The sequence below is a fragment of the Lynx rufus genome, unplaced genomic scaffold (genome assembly GCF_022079265.1).
Source record: "Lynx rufus isolate CCGP_SWC_20201006 ecotype Redwood Valley unplaced genomic scaffold, mLynRuf1.p SCAF_23, whole genome shotgun sequence".
NCBI classification, from domain to species: Eukaryota; Metazoa; Chordata; class Mammalia; order Carnivora; family Felidae; genus Lynx; species Lynx rufus.
Window position 1 is genome coordinate 8,668,770 of NW_025814838.1, and position 22,273 is coordinate 8,691,042.

The 22,273-nt window shown below is 40.7% G+C and overlaps 1 long non-coding RNA gene across 1 annotated transcript in view; it reads left to right on the forward strand.

The window, feature by feature from the left end:
- The window catches only part of LOC124518003 (uncharacterized), a 37,347-nt gene that overhangs the window by 14,276 nt on the left and 798 nt on the right, over nucleotides 1-22,273 (forward strand). The window contains exons 3-6 of the long non-coding RNA XR_006963608.1: nucleotides 16,616-16,747; nucleotides 20,353-20,374; nucleotides 21,316-21,404; nucleotides 21,641-21,718. This is a non-coding gene — a long non-coding RNA (uncharacterized LOC124518003). The remainder of the gene's footprint in view (nucleotides 1-16,615; nucleotides 16,748-20,352; nucleotides 20,375-21,315; nucleotides 21,405-21,640; nucleotides 21,719-22,273) is intronic.

A 22,273-nucleotide genomic window follows, 5' to 3' on the forward strand; every position in this document is an offset into this window, starting at 1 on the left:
CCAGTGAACAGAATGAAAACTGAATGAAGCTACGTCCAGTTTCCCCTAGAACTGAAACTATGAAGCCTTCTATAGTCCATAAACTATGCAGGTGGAGTAACTTGTGCTGGTTTTCTAGCAGATATGTTTGGAGGGCACGGCTGAGTGGGGCTTGCTGTAATGGCTCCATTCTCTGCTGGGTGGTGCTGCTTAGCTTACTGGGGTGGATCACTGTGGTGCACATGCATGTGTGTGTATGTATGTGTGCAGGAGAGGTGGAAATGGCTTCATCCAGCTTCCTACTGTCTAGCACAGGAACACTGTGCTCTCACCAACCCATGATCAAGCACCCCTCCATTGTCTCAGCTCTCTGTTCTCTCCCCACCTCTACCCTGTCTATGTCCAAGCTTTCCACCTGCCAGGCAGCACCTCCATCCAGAGTTTTATCTGAGATAGGGTTGTGTTTCAAACCCCACACTTCAGAGACCCCTGTGGCTTGGACCCATGCTGACTGTCTGGAGGAGGGTCTTGCTGAGCAATGGCTGGGTGCCAGCTTGCTCCAGAAAATGTTCTTGTGATTGCACAGTGGCAGAAGTTCAGAGATTATGGCAAATCACAACACACAGCTGGCTCCAGATTTCACTGCACTCTGGCATTTTCCTCCCAATACCAGCAAATGTGGCTGCTCTCCTGGGTCTGCTGGGATCTTTGCCTGTGGGGATGCTGTATGGCCTCTATGAAATGCACTCCAAGCAGGAGAATCTCTTCACCCTGAGTAGCACATGAATCCCTCAGACTGGTCTGCTTGCTCATGGGGATTTGCCCTGCTTCCTCACCAGAGGACCACCAGACACTGTGCTCTGAATGTTCAGGCCCTGTGCTCCACTGTTTATAGAACCCTGGTGGTATTGAAACCCTCTCCTGTCTTCCCCTCAATGGTTTTGGGGGAACAGATTTGTTGTTCGGTCCCCTGAGAGTGTTTTCACTCTTTATCTTTCTCTCTAGCTACTTTCGGAGGAGTGCTTTTCTTGCACGATCCCATTAAGCTGCACTCTCCCCCTTTCCCTTTCTCTATCCTCTCTGCAGAAATAGCTCCCCACCCTCCATAGCTTTTCTTTCCCCCAGTTCACCTCTCCGTACCATGTACCTGCTGAGTTCTGTGGCTCAAGTTATGCAGATGGTTGCGTTAACTCTTAGATCTGTTTCCTAGATGTTCAAAATGATTTGGTGCTGATCTGGCTGCATTTCACGGATGAGATAAGCTCAGAGTCTCCAACTAGAGACCACATTTATAACGATCAAACTCAATATTTGGTTAACCTAAAGGTGAACGTGGTGGCATCATCCCATTGCTCTATTAAGTATTTCCCCCATTTACTGGTGAAGATGAGTGTTTGTTTTGTTTCTAATATGCTTACTGGTCCTTCATATTTTTATCAACTATTTTTTGGCTGTCTCCCAGAATTAACACTTAGGTATGAATTAGGAGATGTGACCTTCCACTCAGACCGAACACTAATAAGAACTAGATATTGCTGTCCAGCTTCCTTCTCTCTCCTCTTACACCACCCAAGTTACATTAACACTTCTCACACATCATCCCATCTTCCAAAATAGACGTTTTCTTGTTTAAGCATCTTGTTTTTAGTGCCCACTCACTGAATCAACTCCTTGAAATTTAAACACCCATCATAGCTCTTATCTGATACCAAGAACTTGGTCTTCAAGGGGGCATAGGTTGGACACAACAGGGTCCACATGCAGGTCCATAGCCTTAATGACTAGAATTCACTGGGCCTTAGATGTGTGAAATAGAAAATGTCCTTGACAGTCAGTTGAAGGGTTCCAGGCACAAAGGTGATTCCTGAAAATGCCAAATAAAAAGGCTTCAGTCATTCCTTTAAAGATGACATTTCCTCAAGCATCCTGGCAGGCACATGAGGTCTCTTTGAATACTAGCCTTCTAGGCTGTAACCTCTCCATTGGGCCAGCAACTGAATGGCAGCTTTGGTAGAAATGGTAGGGGCAAGACCCTGAGCCCACTGAGCATTGTTGCCATTATCTTTTCCCCTCAAACAGTCAATAATTTATATGGGTAGGTGTCGGGTTACTTGCCATTTGAAATATAGCCTGATTTTGAAACTGTGTGATGCAAGGGGGTTGTGGAAACTTCCTCTGTATTGTTCCCTCTTGCATGAAAATAGCTGCTGCTATGGATTCCTGGATTTGCCTTGGACACAAATTCCCTCCTCTTTTTTCTGGCTGTTGTGTAATGTTTCTTCCATCCAATTTAACACATATTTGGGGCCTATTATGTAACTGGTACATGCGGGATACATCTGTCTGCCCCAAGTTGTTCTATGATTGGGTCAAGCAGAAGCTTCCCTTGACTTCACAGGCTTGGAGAACTAGAATAATTCTGGGAGTAACTGATGGTGACAATGTCTCTCTTGTACTAATGCTTACGTACCCTATTACAGACCTATTGGTTTTGGAAAAAGATATGGTGTGCTGGTGTTGGCCTTGGTCACATCTTCCATCTTTGTCTTTTGCTTCTCACATTGAAATATCTTATTTCTATTTTTTAATGTTTATTTATTTTTGAGAGAGACAGGGACAGAATGTGAGTGGGTTAGAGGCAGAGAGAGAGGGAGACACAGAATCCAAAGCAGGCGCCAGACTCTGAGCTGTCAGCACAGAGCCCGACACAGGGCTCAAACCCACGAGCTGTGAGATCATGACCTGAGCCGAAGTTGGACACTCAACAGACTGAGCCACCCAGATGCCCCTCACATTGAAATATCATAAGCACAATTTAAAAAAAAAATCAGTGTTCAAAATTGATGGTTCCCATAACACAAGAAGCAGCGAGTGTTGGTGAGGATGTGGAGAACCTCTTGCCCTGTTGGTGGGAGTGCAAACTGCTACAGCCATTCTCGAAAACAGTATGGAGGTTTCTCAAAAAGTTGAAATAAGATCACCTGGGTGGCTCATTCAGTTAAACATTCAACTCTTGATTTCAGCTCAGGTCTTGATCTCATGTTTATGAGATCAAGCCCTGCATTGGGTTCCATGCTGACAGCACAGATCCTGCTTGAGATTCTCTCTCCCTCCCTCTCTCTCTGCCCCTCCCCCACTAACATGCATGCTCTCTCTCTCAAAATTAATAGTTTTAAAATGTTAAAAATAGAACTACTCTATTATTCAGCAATTGCAGTGCTAGGTATTTATCCAAAGAATACAAAAATACCAATTCAGAGGGATACATGCACCCCGATGTTTATAGCAGCATTGCCTACAGCAGCCAAGTTATGGAAAGATCCCAAATGTCCATTGAATGATGAATGGATAAAGAAGATGTGGTGTGTGTGTGTGTGTGTGTGTGTGTATATATATATATATATATATATATATATATATATATATATATTATGGAATATTACTCAGACATCAAAAAGAGTGCAATCTTGCCATTTGCAATGATGTGGATGGAACTAGAGTTTATTATGCTAAGTGAAATAAGTCAGTCAAATAAAGACAAATATCATATGATTTCACCATATGTGAATTTAAGAAACAAAACAGGTGAACATAGGGAAAGGGCAGGAGAAATAAAATAAGGTAAAAACAGCAAGGGAGGCAAACCCTGAGAGGACCTTAACTATACAGAACAAAATGAGGGTTGTTGGAGGGGAGGTGGTTGGGGGGATGGGCTTAATGGGTGATGGACATCACTTGTGATGACAACTGAATATTATAAGTAAGTGATGAATCACTAACTTTTACTCCTAAAACCAATACTACACTATATGTTAATTAAGTTGAATTTAAAGAAAATCTTGGAGGAAAAAAAGAAGCATTGACAAAGATGTGGAGAAATCAGAACCTTCAAACACTGCTGTTGGGGATGTAAAATGGTACAGCTACTTTGGAAAACATCCTGGAAATTTCTCAATAAGTTAAAAATGAAGTTGCCATATGGCACAGCAATTTCATTCCTAGACACATACCCAAGAGAATTGAAAACATATATTCCCATGAAAACTTGTATAGAAATGTTCATAGTAGCATTATTCATAACTCCTACAATGTGGAAACAATCCAAATGTTTATCAACCAATGACCAGATGCATCAAAGTGGTATAACCATACAGTGAGATATTGTCTAGCCATAAAAAGGCATGCAGTACTGTTACATGTGTGGATGAACTTCAAGAACATTGTGCTAAGTGAAAGAAGCCAAAGTCCCCATATTGTATGATTCCATTTATATGAAATCTTCAGAACAGGAAAATCCAAGAGACATAAGTAGATTTTTGGTTGCCAAGGAATGGAGGAGGGAGGAATTGAGGGAGGGCTTTCTTCTCAGGACAATAATAATATTTTAGAATTAGTGGTGATAGTTGTGTATTCTCAGGATAATAATAATATTTTAGAATTAGTGGTGATAGTGGTGATAGGTGATATTAAAAGACACCGAGTTGTCCACTTTAAAATGGTCAGAATGATGGATTTTAAGTGCTGTGAATTTCATCTTAAAAAATAAAAAATGGAAAGCTTCAAAAAATAAAAATAAAGATAAATAACCAAAAAGGAACATTCCAAACATAAAGAAAAACACTTCCCTGGTTTCCATATGATTAAAGTCATACAGTCTTGCAGATACTAAAACATAAGATAAAGTCTGTAACTTTCTGGAATGTCATGATGATTTATAACACTTTATGTGAAAAAAATATATGTAACCCTGCACTGACTGTTCCTCTCTCAGAGAAGTTTCTTCTTTGTGAAGATTGTGTATCCTGGGCAGCTATCTTGGGATCAAATAAAAGTCTTCTCCATTCTCCCTAAATTTTTTTTTGATATGAAATTTATTGTCAAATTGGTTTCCATACAACACCCAGTGCTCATCCCAACAGGTGCCCTCCTCAATGCCCATCACCCACTCTTCCCACCCTCCCACCCCCATCAACCCTCAGTTTATTCTCAGTCTCCCTAAAATGTTTTAAAAGTTTTGTTCACTTTGAATCAACATAGTCGTTTTATAATGTTGTTCAACTCTCCTATTTCTTTGTTTATCTTCTGTTTAGTTGTACTATCCATGATTGAAAGTGGGATATTGAAATCTCATACCGGGAAATATACTTTTGAATAAAAAAGTATATTTAGGGTAATGAGAGCTTAGTTTAATTTAGGGTAAGAAATTTTAGGGTAATGAGTATGCTTTTCTTGGTGACCCTTTCCCCAAGTATTATCCTAAAATATTTTTGAGGAGAAGCAATACAATGAAAACAAAGGTATACTCCCCCAGAATGGCTTCTTTGCAGTGGGAATGTGAATGTTGTGCTAGCTTCTTGCAGAATTCTTTCCTGATTCTTTAGCTGAAGGGAGTTTCTTTTCAGCTGAAGAGAGTTAGCTGAACTCCTTGGCAATTTATCTAGGACCTTCCTGATTCCGTTAAATTGTTCCTTCATTGATCTCACCTCCCATAGGGATGTTTCAGCCCCATCTGAGGGTAAGAACTTTGTCTCATTCATCTTTATAACACCAGCTTCTAGCTCAGTGATTTTCCTTCTCTAGACTTTTGGTAACATTGCAGAGTAAATGTTAAGAAGAAAAATATTGTTGTTATTTATATAGTAGTTTTAAAAACGTATTATTTCACATGTGGTTTAGAGTATGGACTGTGTAGCTGGGGTCAAGATAGCAGCATGGGAGGATCCTGAACTCACCTCCTCCCATGCACACAACAATTCAAGAGCTACATATGGTGCAATACCCTCTGAAAAGAACCTGAAAGATAGCTGAACAGTGTCTCTACAACAGAGGATAAAAGGGCCATATGGAAACAGGTAGGAGAGGCATAGACACAATCTCACAAGAAACCCCACCACAGGTGTGGTGACCCACAGTCAGGAGGATCTCATAATATAGAAGTTGTCCCTGAGGAGTCAGTGGTTTGTGACCTACATCAGGCACCCCAATTCTTGGGAACTACACCATCAAGATGAGCCTCCAAACAGCTGACTTTGGAAAAAATAGGACTTACTTCCTGAAGAACCATATAGCTATAAGGAAAAGAAAACCTGCTCTTACCAGGTTCACATATAGGCCCACACTCACCCAGGACTCAACCCCAAAGCAGCAATTTGAAAGGTGCCCAGCCAGCAAAGGAGACTCATTTGTTCATCTTAAAGCTTCTGCCAGAGAGGCAGAAACTTGTCGAGACTTACTGTAGGGATGGAGACACTGGCAGGCACTCTTTTTGCATTCTCCTTCTGCCTTGTGGGTGCCAGTGCTTCTAGACACCATGTTTGCAACCCTCACACACCCAGCCTACTAGCTCCGTGGGAGTGCCCTACGTAACACACCCCAGCTGCAGCTGGCCATACCAGCCACGTATGAGCACCCTGTCTCCATGGCCACAGCCATGGCCTGTTCTTCCACAGCCAGCCCCTTGGGCACCCAGCTTTGGTGGCCAGGGAGGATTGAATTCTTGGGCCCCATGGGTCTAAAACAATTGGAGAGATAGTGCTTGACAGGCTATCACCCCAAGGCACTGCACAAAGTCTTTGTGGAAAAGGCCTATTTTCTTGCCCTGGAGCTTCAGCATGAGGGGCATGCTTCAGGTTTGCCATTAGTCCAGAGGCTACAGAGGAGTTCCCAGAGAACACAAGCGGAAAGATGCCATATTAGCATCCTCCCTTTGTCTTGCCACAGTTCGGTGGTATCTCCCAGAAAGGAGCTTATATAAGGTATAAAGTCGCCATATTTGCTACTGTTGTTTAGGGGACACCCCCAGATCTCCTGTTATGGAAGTCAGCAGGGTTTACAATTGTGGACCCGCAAGACTGTATATATTCACATGCTTTAAAAGCTTCTGCCTGAGGATCTGGCTTACAATTAGCCTAAAACTAGATGATCTCTGAGATCTGTCCATTTGGAACAGTAACAGGTTTTGGCACACCCTCAACAACTAGGATCGGTCAAGAGCAAATCAGGCTACGTGGGCAATTATAGAGGTCCAAGAAATGAACAAAAGCCAGGGCAAAGATGCATGACAACTTTCATCTCCTACATAGCCACTCCTTCAAGACTGGGAGGGGTAGCTGTTTTACCTAATACGTAGAAATAAGCACAGAGAGTCAAGCAAATGAGGGGACAGAGGAATATGTTCCAAAGAAAAGAACAAGAGAACACCTCAGACTTTAATGAGATGGAGATAAGTAAACTACCTGATAAAGAGTTGAAAGTAATGGTCATAAACATGTTCACTGAACTTGGGAGAAGAATGAATGAACATAGTGGTCCATCTCCTTTCTAAGACATGGATCACTTTTCCCTTAGCGTAACTCAGTCCATTGGAACCTGGGAAAACTTTGAGAGTCTGAGTAGGCATGACAGTATGGTTTACTTCCTGTCTTTTCTTCTTTGTGCCTCCCACACCTGGCATTCTTAGGGACATCTGCTCTTTGAATACTTTTTAGGGTTTTCCTTAATTAGAGTCCCTGTTAGTAGGCAAATGCAATAGACTAAGCCATTTGTGACAACTTACAATGGCAAAAAAAATTTATGGGAAAACACCAGGGAAGGAGTCCTTTCTTTGACTTTCATGGGAGCTTCCCAATTCCCCCCCTCAAAAGAAAAAAAAAGAAAACAAAAGAAAAGAAAAGAAAAGAAAAGAAAAGAAAAAGAAGAGAAGAGAAAAAAAATGTATGCATGTATTCGTGGGAAGACAGCTGTCATGTACCATAGCAGACAAAAGGGACTGATATTAGGGGTTGGCTCCTTTCCAATATCCTTTTGTTCTCACTACCAGGAAGTGGCTCATGACTGAAGCATTTCCTGCTGGGGGTATTTATGTTGTGGAAGTGAGCCTCAAAGGCATGGGTGGGATGCCCACAAGGAGTAGCTCTATCCTAACAGTATCCAAAATCTGATCCCAAGCTCATTTAGTGTGACCCTCAAGGACTCTCCAATACTGGGTATAGAGGGTCCTTGGAGATGGTCCTTTATGGACCATCTTTTTATGGATGGAGAAGCTGAGACCTACCTAGATTGGGCAAGGTTTTCCTGCTCAGAGGCTTAGACTTCCTGGAGGTGATAAATGGCCTACAAGGTAGCTAAGCACTTTCTATGGATTATTTGCTTTTCATTTTCACAAAAACACTGTAAGTCTGAAACTATTACTGTGCCCATTGCACAAACAAGGAAACTGAAGCTCAGAGAGGGATTATATTACAAAGGTGGTAGCTGGTGGAGCTGAGAGTCAAACTTAGGCCTGTTTATAGGCCCCCAAACTATAGGAAGAATTTGGACATAGGACGGACATCATTTTACCATCTCTCCATTCAGTGAATGATTGAGAGTGGAATCCCATAGGAGCCTCTGACCCAGGAGTCTCTCTCCCATGTCTTACCCAATTGCATACAGGCCAGCCAGCTACAGTAAGTCTCTGGTGCTGGGGGCAGGAATACCATCAGTTGGTCCCCATGGCTGAGGGCCCATGTGTCAGAGAGGATGCTGGCCACCTTCTGGGAGAGATGAGTCATCCTTTCAAAGCTCCATTTGTCTTCTTCTCCATTGGTGTTGACCTCCCTGAGTGTGGGGTAAGGTCCCCTAAGTCCATTCTAGGCATGATGATATCCAAAATATTTGATATTAATCAGCATGAACATTGGATACAAGAGGCTCCTATTTGTTAGACACCACCCTTGAGTGGGTAGATCTTGAAGAAAGGCCAGGATGTCTGGGATATTGGGGTCAGTGAGTATGCCTCAACTGATAAGGAAATATTTTAATGTTTCAATGACTGGCATGACAGTACCAATGAGTTTCAACTAATGCCAGTCCTGATTCTCAGAAAGAATCTCCCAAGAGTGCTCAACATTTGAAGTGGACAGGGTCTTCTGAAAAGATGACTTACCCAATTTGCTCTAAGTCAGTCGTATTGGGGACATGACTGAGAAAGGCTTGGATGTCCTGTCCTGCTCAGGCTATCTGTTGAAAGCCACTTATAATTGCTTCAGTTTGGGGTGCAGAAGTTTTTGCCTCTTTCAGTCCTTGGAGGCACCAGTCACTCTACTCTCCACCCAACTGGATTGTTGCCTACAGGCAGAAAGAGCTCCCTTAGAAGAGCTGTATTCCCTTGCATAGATGCTGGCAGGCTGGCTGACCCTATCCTGAGATCTATCTGTGGCAAGTTGCTGGTGAAAGTGGCAAAATGTATCCAACACACACCAATATTCCAAATGTTTCTATTAATTTCTCCTTGAGTTTCAGGTTTTGATGGCATGCGATCTGCCATGAGAATGACTGTAGACAATAGCTTAGTGTTTTGTCACAACATGAAAAGAGTCACCAAACTTTCAGGCTTTAATATCTGTTCATCTCCACCTAATGCCTGCGCACCAAACATATCCACTTATTTTGGGTTCTAAACTATCAGCCACTCACTTCTGGTACCAAATTCTGTAAAAGTTTGGATATAGTTTGGGCTGCTCTAACAGGGGCTGTAAATAACTGTGGCTTCAACAAAATATGTATTTCTCTTTCATGTAACAGTCTAGGTATAAGTTCAACACTGGAATGATTACCCTATGGTGTCAAGTACCCAGGATCCAGTATTGTTGCTCTGTCGTTCCTTACCTACAAGGTCAAAAATGACTAAGCACATCCGCTCTGTTGGCAGCCAGCAGGGAAGGAAAATGGGGAGGGGAGAGCATACACTTTCTCTTAATGCCATTGCCCATAGCACACATCACTTCCATTTGCATTCTGTTGACCATAAGTTAAAATTTCATGGTAATTTATAGTCTTGTTCTACAAAATCGTGTAGCCAACTAAAAATCAGGAATTATCTCACTATGAGAAAGAAAGTGGGAATGGATGTTAGGTGGCAACAAACAGTATAGTTGATATCAAGTCAATAATCTTGACTCCACTCTTCACTTCCCACCCTCTCCTCAACATATGGTCATCTGAGTTCTGGCCTTCACCTCTCATTTGTATCATTCCCACCAAGGTCACCTTGTCATAGCTCAATGAAAGCTGTTCTTGACCTTCTCAATCCCGTTGTAGCATCTGATCCATTAGACCTCTCCCTGTCCCCCAAGCCCAATATCGAATCATCAAGACCTCTCAGGCCTGTGTCTGGAAACAATTGCTGAATCTTCCCACTATTTCCATTCTCATGCAACTAACATAGGCCACCATCATCTCATGCACAGCCTTAAAATTGGCCTGTTTGCTTTTACTACCTCCCACTTCCATTTCACGTCAATTCATTCTCCACCTCCGATCAGAGTGATCTTTTAAAAATGAAAGCTCAGCAATCAGTCAGTGACTGCTTAACATTCTTTAATGGCTTCTCAGTACTTTCAGGAAAAAGCACAAAGTTCTTAACTGGTTTGCAAGGTCCTGCAGAAACAGGCTTTGTTATTTCTCCAGCTTCATCTCTTAAAATAAGCCTGTATTCTCTCCTCACCTTTTTGTTCCAGGCATATTGAAACAACATTTACATACCTATGTCCTAGGTCCTCTTGTATCTCTGCTGGCTGTCACTATGCTTCAGGCATTATACGAAGTTATTTCCACACATTGGAATTTTATTTATTTATCTCTTTCTTTTGGTTTTTATTTATTTATTTTTGATGAATAAAAACCTTCTGTATTTAAGAAGACGTACAATGTGATGTGCTGATATATGCATACATTGTGCAATGATAACCACAATCAAAGTAGCTAACATATCCATCACCACCATACCTACTTTTCTTTTCTCTGGTATTGTTAGAACACTTGAGATCTGTTCTCTTAGTAAATTTCAAGTATACAATATGGTATTATTAACTACAGTCATGGTGCTATACACTAGGTCTCTAGAACTTGTGCATCTTTTTTTTTTTTTTAATTTTTTTTTTCAACGTTTATTTATTTTGGGGACAGAGAGAGACAGAGCATGAACGGGGGAGGGGCAGAGAGAGAGGGCGACACAGAATCGGAAGCAGGCTCCAGGCTCCGAGCCATCAGCCCAGAGCCCGACGCGGGGCTCGAACTCACGGACCGCGAGATCGTGACCTGGCTGAAGTCGGACGCTTAACCGACTGCGCCACCAAGGCGCCCCAGAACTTGTGCATCTTATAGTGGAAAGTTTGTACATTTTGATCAATATCTTCCCCTTTTGCCTATCCCCCAGCCTCTGAGACCCTTCAACTCTGTCTCTACAAGTTTAACTTTTTTTTCAAATGAAGTTTCACATGTGAGAGAGATCATACAATATCTGCCTTTTTGTGTCTGACTTATTTCACTCAGCATAGCATCCTCCAGGTTCACTCATGTTGTCACAAATGGTAGAATTTCTCCCTTTTTTATGGCTGGATAATATTCCACTAAACGTATAAGCAATTTTTCTTAAGTTGTTTCCATATCTTGGCGACTGAATAATATTGCAGTGAACATGGGAGTACAGATGTCTCATTGAGATAGTGATATATATCCAGAAGTGGGATTGGTGAATCATATGATATTTCTAGTTTTAATTTTTTTTTAAAACCTCCAAACTGTTTTCCATAATGGCTGTACCAATTTATATTCCCGCCAATAGTGCTCAAGGGTTCGATTTTCCTCCACATCCTTGCCCACATTTGTTATCTCTTGACTTTTGGAGAATAACCATCCTAATAAACAGGTGTGAAGTAATAGCTCATTGTGGTTTTGGTTTGCATTTCCCTGATAATTAGTGATGGTGAGCATCTTTTCATATAGCTGTTAGCCTTTTGTACTCTTCTTTGGAAAAATGTCTATTCGTGTCCTTGCCCACTTTTTAACCATGTTATATGGTTTCTTTGCTATTGAGTTTGTGAAAATTATAAAAGGAAACTTTATTTAAAATGGAAGTGTTGAATTACTATATTGTATACTGGAAACGAATGGAAAGAAAATAAAAACTTAGAGAAAAAATTAAAAAAAATGGAGTCAGGGGGCCAGAAGGGGGAAGCTCAGAGGCTCTACTATGTATCATTTATTGCAGACCCACCAGAAGGAGACATACCTTGTAAACTGATACTACTTCAGCTACTGCTTTACTACCCCAGCAAGAGGAAGAAAGGTCTTTCTTCTTCCCTGATGACAGCCCAGCCAATGAGAGACTGTCACAACTTAAGCAATGAAAAGCCACTCTACTTGGATCTCCTAGTTTACTCCAATGACTTTTAATATACCATAGCCCTCCTGACTTCTCCCTTTGTCTATAAAAGTGTTCCTGTCCTTTGTTCTCCAGACTTGCTATAGCTTATTTGTCCCGAGTGGCAGTTCTCTGCGATTGCTGAATAAGCCAATTTTTTTTTTTAACTGGTAACATAACTGGCAGTTTTATTTTTAAGATTAACTATTCATATGAGCTCCTTATATAGTTTGGATATTAACCCTTTCTTGGATATGGTCTGCAAATACATTCTTGCATTCTGTAGGTTGCTTTTTTATTTTGTTGGTGGTTTCCTTCCCTTTCCTTTCCTGTGCTTTTTAGTTTCATGTGGTCCCAATTGTTCATTTTTGCTTTTGTTGCTTATGCTTTTGGTGCCAAATTTCCTCTTTCATTTTTTCTAGAAGTGTGATGGTTTCAGTATTACATTTAAGTCTTTAAGCCATTTTAAGTAGATTTTTGTGTATAGTGTAAGGGAAGGGTTCACTTTCATTCTTTTGCACATGGATATACAGGTTTCCCAACAGTATCTATTGAAGAGATAGATTGTCTCATATCCACCCATCTCTGGGGGTCACCTCTGGGGAGGCCCCTCTGTGGCAGCTCATTTCTGAGGTTCATAGACACCCACACTCACAAGGAAATAAACAGACACCACAAGCACAGAATCACACCAGCCTCACCTGGGAACTCAGGTATGAGGCTTACGGACAGACCCACACACAGACCCACACTGCAGACATGGCCAATGACACGCTGAAGAAAACACACACACACACACCCACGCACCCACGCACCCACGCACACACGCACACACACAGATACAATCAGGAAGACCCAAAGGGGCAGCAAATTCACATGCGTAACTAGTATACACACATACAAAACCCAGATATACATAGACACTCCCATATGGACACACATGTCCCCGAAAACGTACATAATGGGCAGGGGCTTTTGAAAAATGCGGTCACGCGGGGTGTCCATTGTGATCTATCAGGGGCTCAGGCCTCTGATTGGTGGAGAGAGGGTATACAGCATCCGGATTGCTATGACAACGCTCAAACAGGTGAAGACCTGGACGGAGAGGGATCTTTCTCCGCTCCATCTTTTCCTGACAGTTTACTTAACCGGCTACTTGTGTCCTTCTCACCTAGTGATTTACTGATCTGTTGACCTACTAACCTTTCTAACGCTCTTCCCTCCCCTCTTGTACTTGATCATTCCTGGTACTGTCCCTGACTCCCTTCTACTCCTGACACACCCCCCTCCCCAATCCCACCCCTATTTAAATCCCACCCCAACCTCAGTTACCACTCCGCCCCCTTTCCCACCCCCTCCCTTCCCCTCCCACCCCCACCTCCTCTCCACCTCCATCTGCACCTCCTCTCTGGCGCCCCAGCTCCCCCTGAAAGGACTAGGACATAATGGTTCAGAAGCTGTTTTTCTGTATCCTCTTACTTGGGTATCCCGGTTACCCAAACACGAATGTGAGTACACATCCTACATCAGTGGTTTCTTCCTTATTTATTTATTTATTTATTTATCCAGACTGTGGTTAAAAAACAGCTTTTCCATAGAATCCTTGATGAGAACTCGGTTCTTTCTGAAAACCGAGGACCTCAGGGCCAAGGTTTCTCGACCAGCTTGTTCTGGCCACAACTGTCCACATCAAGCTGTGGATCCTGTCTGGGCCGCTTGGTACGAAAAGAGTAGCATGGACAGGACGGAAACCTGAGCTTCATAGTGTCAAGAAAGAAGGACTTGTGAAGATACTAAAAGCCACTGAGATCTTTGTCTTAAATAAGGGGCCTGTATGATGTTTGAATTATACCTCATTAAAACTGTTTCTAAAAATGTCAGAAACATTTAATAGGCGCTATTTAATAGTATTAACAGTATTTCATAGTATTAGACTGGCTCCTGGAAGTCCTGTCAAGATCCTGCTCCAAGCTTTGTAAGTTTACAGTCCATCTTATATGTAGTTTGTTTTCCTATCAGCGCATTGTTCATATTTGTGAAGTTTGGTAGCCCTGGGAACAGTGGTATCTGAAGCATTGGTGTTGGTACTAGAGAGTTAAAAAGTGAAATGTCCTTTGTGCTCTGTGCTTTCTGGTTTGTTCGCTTTTAGGATCTTGTGAATCAGCCCTCTCCCTCTGGTCTTGGGGGCTGCTGCCAAGAATTGTGTGTCCAAACAGGTTGATTAGAAGCTCAACATCAATGAAGTGGCCTCACCCTGCTTGGACATTTATAATAGGAAAATCACTATGAGTGATGTGATCAGGAAGTGAATGAATTCTTGTCCTTTCTCTAGCCAAATATGTGCAGAGGGTCGATTTACTCAAACCCAAAAAGGTCTCGAATGTCCTTACGATTGTCCAACTATAAAGAAATACCTGGTTCCCAGTGTGAATGTTTCATTCTATCATTAAAAAGAAAAACCTGTACTCCCAGGAGCCTGAGACAGAGAGACAGGGAACACCCATAGAGAGAAGTAGATTTCTTTAGATTAGCATGCACCAGATTCTTAGAGAGGGATCTACAAAGTCCCAAGTCAGGAACAACCTAAATTGAGGCAGAATCCTCCTACATGAATACCTCCAGTCAAAACAGAATCTATTCTATTTCTTTTGAGTCTATGAAGGAGGAAATTTCTTGGTTCTGTTTCTTGGAAATTCCCCCCTCTACCTAGAATGCATCTCACAGATCAGTTCAGCTCTCTCTCCCTCCCTCATCTCTGAATTCGTCCATAAACTAACTTGTCTTGCATTTCCCACCTCCACCTAGTCATGGCCATCGTCTGTGAGAACCTGGCGTTATAGACCCCATTGGATCTAATCTAGTTAAGATTAACTACTGATATCAGCTTCCATAAGGCTGCCAGAGGTATCAAGAGTGCCCAGGACTTAGAATGTTTACCATCGGTGTCAAGATGGCCTCTGTCTTTGGTGCATTTGATCCCCATGATCAATCATTGAGCGGACAGCTCCTGCTTTCTTTTAGACAGTGGCCACTCAAAGACAGTGTACATTTCCCACCAGCACACAATTTAGTGACCTCAGTTCTGAGAGCTGAAGATACAAATGGTACACATTTTGGAGGCTGCTTTCTAGAGAGATTTATTGGCACAAAATTAAAGTTTGGTATGTGAATTAGTATGAATTGCATTGTGAGTGTATTTTCTCCTAAAATACTGGTAAGTCTAGTTTTAGTAAAATGATATGTGTCCTGTTGTTTTGGTGACCATATTCAGGACTTTTGTATTCTTTTAGAAAGTAATTTTCATAGTAGCTATTGATTGATTTAGGTTCAACACTATGAAATAGGAACTTGACTTTATTGTATTGGCTATTTGGAGATGTGTGTTCAAATAACTTAAAATCTCATAGATTTCATCAAAATAGACAAGATCACCTGATTATGCAAATCTTTATTTACTTCAGAAATCTGACAACCTGAGCTGTGATTCAGATTCAAAGTAAACCTTGAAAGTAAAATCTCAGGAGGCATCTGGATAGCTCAGTCAGTTAAGCATCTAACTCTTGATTCTGGCTCGGGTCATGATCTCATAGTTTGTGAGTTTGAGCCCAGCATCAGTCTGTGTGCTAACACCGTGGAGACTGCTTTGGATTCTCTGCCTCCCTCTCTCTCTGTTCCTCCCCACTCTTTTTCTCTTTCAAAAATAAACATTAGAAAAAAGAAAACCTCCGTGTTTTTAGAAACTAAACAGTAATCTAGAATTTATTTTTGCTGGAATAATCCCATATTATTATAATAACAGCTTCCCATCTCTCTCAGTCATATCCATATCTGTAAACATCTGGCTCTATAACAATCTCATTTGAACCTCTAGCACATTTTCATTGTTACTTCCTCCCATCCTTCTATAAACTTTGGTGTATTTTTGGAAATGTTCCAAAGTATTTTATCCAGGTACTTCATGAATGTACAACAGAAGTCATTTACTTCTTGTCTACTAAAAGTTTGCATTTATTTTTTTTTATTTTGTTTTTTTTTTCAATTTTAAGTTAGGTGATAAATTCTTAAGTTCTGCTAACTATTTAAAAATTGTTCCAGTGTGTTTGTCAGCACCATGGAATTTCTAAGATGGCCTATTAGATTTTCCCAACAGCTGCCGTGTGGTATAACTTATGTATAATAACAAGACCTTTGTAAAGATTACAGTTTGTTGGTATGTGATATAGATAAGAAGCAATGAAGCCATCGCCATAGTAAGTAAACACAGTCATCACTCCCACAAGTTTGCCCCTGCTCCTTTGTAAGCCTTGTGTCCGCCCTGTCCTTCATGAGGAGGCATTTGAGAGATGTGCTTATAACCTCCTGGAGGCTGGTTGAAGGTTTATAAAGATGATTCTTTGTAACAGATATTATAAATGTCTTTGCTATTCCTCATTGTCTCAAATATTATTTCAGCTTGTCCATATTTTGGCTGGCCATTTCCCTTTTGGCTCTCGTGTATTTGGGATTCTGTGGAAGCTTACCATTATTACTGCCACCCTTGCAATTTGTGCATGTCTGGTTTACCTCTGGAGAGTTGTCCTTGCTGTGAGTATACTAAAGTACCTTATAGATAGCCTTGTAATCATAAGTAAGCAGAATTTTTTTTTTTTTGGTAAGCACAAATTTTTAACTAGACCTTTTGTATGCATTCAGTACTTCAAATTTCCCTTTAAGCACTGCGTTCATTGCAGCCACAAATTGTAATAATTCCAATGTTCATTATCATGTAGATGGAAATATTTTTAAAACTCTGTGAATTGTCTTCTTTAACCCACTTCTTTTACAATATCTCTATTCTATCTCTATTCTCTATCTTCTATTAGAATATCTCTAATATTTTTTTGTAGTTTTCCACCTGTCTTTCTGTTATTGATGTCTAGCTTGCATTTGTGTTCTGAGAACATATTGTCTATGATTTTGTTGACTTTAAGTTAAGATGTATTTTCTGACCCTGAATATGGTCCATGTCAGTGAATGTTCTATGTGAGTTTGAGAAGAATGTGTATTTGTCTATTGTTGAAGTGTTCTACAGATGGTAATGCCATCCAGGTGATTGATGATGCAGTTCAGTCCAACTGTGTTCTTAAATTTGAATGTCTGTGTGCTCAACCTGTCAATGACTGATAGAGGGTATTGAATCTTTCAGCCATAATAATGTGTATGTCTGTTTCTCCTAGCAGTTGTGTCACTTTTTGCCTCATGTATTTTGACACTCTGTTGTTAATGCATGCACATTAAGGATTATGTTTCCCTGGAGAATTAAGCCTTTATTATTGACCTCAGTATCTCCGATAATTTTCCTTACTTTGTAGAATGTTTTGAAAGATAATTTCAGTGGCCACAGAATTCTCGGTGATGGGTTCTTTTCTTTTAACACTATAAACATTTCATTCTTCTTGATTGCATGGCTTCTGAATTCTGAGTATTTTTTTTTCCTGGTTCCTCTTGGATACGGTGTTATTTCTCCCTTCTCCCTGTAACTCCAGCCCTCAACACTTCCCCTTACCTTCTTCCAAATTGTTTGTTTTCAGTTTTCTGTTGATTGAATAGTATATGTCTAGGGGTAGTTTTTTGTTGTAGTTGTTGTGGTGGGGGTTTTTTTGGGGGGGGGGGTGGGTATTTATCCTGTTTGGAATTCTTTTAGTTTCCTGGATCTGTGGTTTGCGACTATCATTAATTTTGGAAAATTCTCATGGTCATGTTCACTTCAAATGTGTCTTCTTTTCACTTCTTCGCCAGGTATTCCCATTCTATGTATGTTACACCTTTTGTAATTGTCCCACTGGTCTTGGATGTTCTGTGTTGTATTTTTAATTATTTTCTTTGTGTTTCTGTTTCAGATGTTTCTACTCGATATTTCCTTCTGCTTGTTGAGTCTTTCCTCAGCTGTGTTGTGTGTGTTAATATATCCACAAAGGCATTTCTTATTTCTGTTATGGTGTTTTTGATTTCTAGAACCAAAATCTCTTGGATCCTAGAGTTATCATCTCTGTGCTCACACTCACCACCTCTTCTTGCATACTGACCACTTTTCCCATTAGAGTTATTCTCCTATTAATCAGAGCAGTTTTAAATTCCCAGCCTGATTATCCCAACATCTCTGCCTTAGGAAATATGAGTCTAATGCTTGCATTCTGTGTTCAAAATATGTGGCTTTTCCTTTTAGGGTACCTTGTAAGTGTTTTTGAGAGCTGGGAGTCACATCCTTGTTTAAAGAAACTGAGGTGAATAGGCCTTGAGTGTGAAGTTTTGTCTTTACCTGGCTAGGTTTTAGGCTGAGTTTACTCCCCTGTGAGACAGGAAGGAGGAAGAGCACTGTAGTTGAGTATTTCCCTTCATCTGCATTGCTTGTGTTTAGGAAAACCCCCATTAGGTTTTGGAGAAATAGTTTCTCTTGAGGGCAGGCCTTCTAAGGAAGAACAGAATACCATGAGTTTATGTCTAAATGGCTGTTTTTCCTCTTTTCCTGCCAATTTAGAAATCTTTCCCCTCATAAAGAAAATATAAATATTATGTATTTGTAAGTTCATCTCTCTTTCCATTTCCCCTGCTTAGGAAAGGAAACATGTGATGTTAAAGGACTATCCATGGTTTTCTATTTGCCCTCCATAGATACACTTTCCTATAACAACATTGTTATGACTTGCTTTTTGATAACACATTGATATTCCAATATCCTGGCAAGATGTTGGGGCTAGCTTCAGCCCCATTTAAAACTTTTGAGTAGGGATATGCATTCTAGGAGTCAGGAAAATGTGTCTTTACCTTTTGTTAAAGTAGAGTCTGGCCTAGATTTTACTGAGCTATAATTCACCAGGGGATGACTCGGGTCTGGGTGTTATTGGATCCCCATGACCAGGTTCTTGAGTCTCAGTGTCTTAGGAATGAACACTGAACTCAAGGGAAACAAAGCAGGTACAGTTTATTAGAGATAGCTCGTATACAATGGAGCCAACAAGAAAGAGGCATATCGCTCCCTAAAGGGGTAGTGTGCCAGGCTTATAGAGGCACTTTTCCAAAGAGTGAGGGGCTGGGAGTGGGGAAGCATCCTTTAGTCCCACAGTCATTCTCTTGTGGTTGTTACTTTTCAGTGGACACAAGACCATCACAGGATGGTTTTCCATGGTTGACATTCTTTTAGGGCTCCTAGAAAACAGAAATACTTGTGCAGTCAGGCTTTAAATTATTACTTCTAATTTTGCCCAGACAACCATTACTCCCTAATACCTGTGATCTCTCTTTTGTTCACGTTTCCAGAAGGAGGTATGGAAGCTTTTAACCCTTGCGTCAGACCACTGCCTCTACACGAGTGAAGTTCCTTTTGTTTTTCTTATACCTTCTTATGGGGAACACTTTTTCCTTTTTTTTTTTTTTTTTTTTTTGAAATGTTAGCCATCTTTTCCTTTGTTGCCTGTGCTTCTTCTCTAGTCATGTTCCACTCTCTTTCTCATTTGATGACTTTTTTTTTTGGAAGACCCTCTGTTTTTAGTGATCTAGGAAAATCATAGCACCTGACATGTGGTAATTGTTTATTGATTCAGAGAGCAGCCAACTCTGTACGATTTCAGAAAGCTTTCTAGAGAATGAAAGAGGCATATCTTACTACAAAGGTTTTCCTTTTCTTTCCTCTTCCCTTCCTTCCTCCTTCACTTCCCTTCCCTTCCCTCCCCTCCATCTCTCTCCCCCCGCTCTCTGTGGGTCTCTTTCTTTATTTCTTTCTCCCTTTCTCTGTCTCTCTTTCTTTCTTTTGGACTTTCAAATGATCCTAGGTTCTGGATTTCAGTGTGGATATTGGGTTTGACTACAAGAGAAAAAAATCAGACAAATATTTTATTTATATATTTTTAAAAGTGTCTGCATTATGCAGTGACAAAATTGAATACGTTGATGTTTATGGAATAGAATGTAAATCTATCTTTTAGTGAAAATAAGCCATGAATCTTTATGCTTTTATCAGAAATGGTTTATAAAGAATCATGAACTAAATATGAAATTGTAATTTTTGCTTGTATTTAACATTATGAATTCATTATGCTGAACAAAATGATCATTGTAATTCATTGGTTTACATTTAATATTTTATCAGAAAGAATACGTTTTTACTAATAATATGTTTGACCTCAAACTTATTTTGTTTCTTCCTCTCTCAGATAGAGCCTCAAGTATATCAAGGTAAGATTTAAGGTTTTAGTATTCTTTGTAAGTTTTTTTCAGTACTGGTGTTTGATGTGGGTTTTAATTTTTTAACTAGGAATAAATATGGTGACTTCTGATGTCTAATTGACTCGTTAACTCTTGAAAATCTTTCTCTTCCCTGTTTGGAGGCTAAGTGACAATGTGGAGGGATTTGGCATCTCTTAAGAGACCAGGGGAGGAAAACATCATAGGAGGAAGGAGAACAGGATGAGTGTAATTCTGCATAGAAATGGTTAGGAAACAAGTGGTGATATGAGCCCGAGGTTTGGAGTGAGTACTTTGCCATGACATGACTCTTGGTGAAATGTGAAGATGAGAAAACCCTCTTTGAGTCTATCAAGTGGCCTAAGCTTAGAGAAGAAGCCAGATATTGCCAGGCAGGGCGTGTGTCACAAGAGAGGTTTAAACCATGGTTTTGAGTCTGAGGTGGAGGGAGCCATTCATGCCAGAGGAGAATGAGAAGTGAACGTGATGCAAATGGGGGTAATGTATTCTGCATGGGCCCTATAGACTGTGGTGATTCTGTGGCACTGTGTGTTGAGAGCCAGGGTGGCTGCCTGACACTTAGTAAGCCCTCAAAGGCTGGTGCTCATCACTGTGAAGGCAGCAGTGGTCACGGTGAGAAGAGCGAACTCAGGGCATGAGAGCTCTCACACTGGGCAAATAGAAGAGAAGTTTCCACTTTGTGCTTGTTAGAGGAGTCAGTGTTCTAGAGCTTACACGTATAGTGATCTCAGTGAAATAAGTTTCTTGGGTTTAAAATGCTACTAAAACTTGCTTTCTTCAGGCACAATAAGAAAGCAAAAAAGTTAGTTACACCCACGTGTCAGATAATGTGTCTCTGCTGCTAATACAGTGGGATTATTCCATGTCACCAGTTTGGTAACAACCTTAGAAATTGTTTTATCTCTTTTTAGTTAATTTACAGCAAATAACTGAAAAGATCAACACAGTGAAGAAAGAAAACAGAGAACTGGCTGAAGCAATATCCATTTGGGAACAGAAGGTAGCATTGCCCTTTCAAATATTTTTTTTGTGATTTATTTCAGTTATTTCACCTCTGGTAGTTCATCCTACTGACCTAGTTCATGTGTTGTAGAAACACTCCCAATTCAAGACAAGCTTCACAAATGTAAGGAACTACCTCTTTGTTTGTGAAAGGAATCACACATTAGAGATAGGTTTATCTACCATGATGCTATTTTTGAATTCTGATTCCTTTTTCATATGTTTTATATATAGATCAATGAATCAAAGATACGTCTTCAAGAAGCTGAGAGAAGAAGTAACATTCACTCCGCTGAAGCTCTTAAATTGAAAGTAAGAATCCCATGGGGTGCCCGGGTGGCTCAGTCAGTTGAGAATCTGACTTTGGCTCAGGTCATGATCTCACAGTTCGTGAGTTTGAGCCCTGTGTCGGGCTCTGTGCTGACAGCTCGGAGCCTTGAGCCTACTTCTCTCTCTCTCTCTCTGTGTCTCTCTCTCTCTGCCCCTTCCCTGCTCATGTTCTGTCTCTTTCTGTCTCTCAAAGATGAATAAACGTTAAAAAATAAAAATAAAAAAAAAGAAAGTAAGAATCCCTTCTTTGCCTGGATTGCATTCTAAAAACACAAGTAAAATAATGAATTATTAGTACTCATTCAACATGTTTTGTTGAAGGAGCACATCAAAAAAAGTTGAGCACTTTACTTAAAATTTAAATGACACCCTTCAAAGTGCACTTGCTACCTTGCAATCAGAGAGAGAGAGGAATGTCAAGAAATCGGAAGTAATGAGTTGGCTGCTGAGTTTTACTGTAACTTGGCTTTGGAGGCTTTTTGTTCATTGGGTGAGGTGAGCACAGCATATTTTTTGCTGTTTACCACAGTAGAGAGT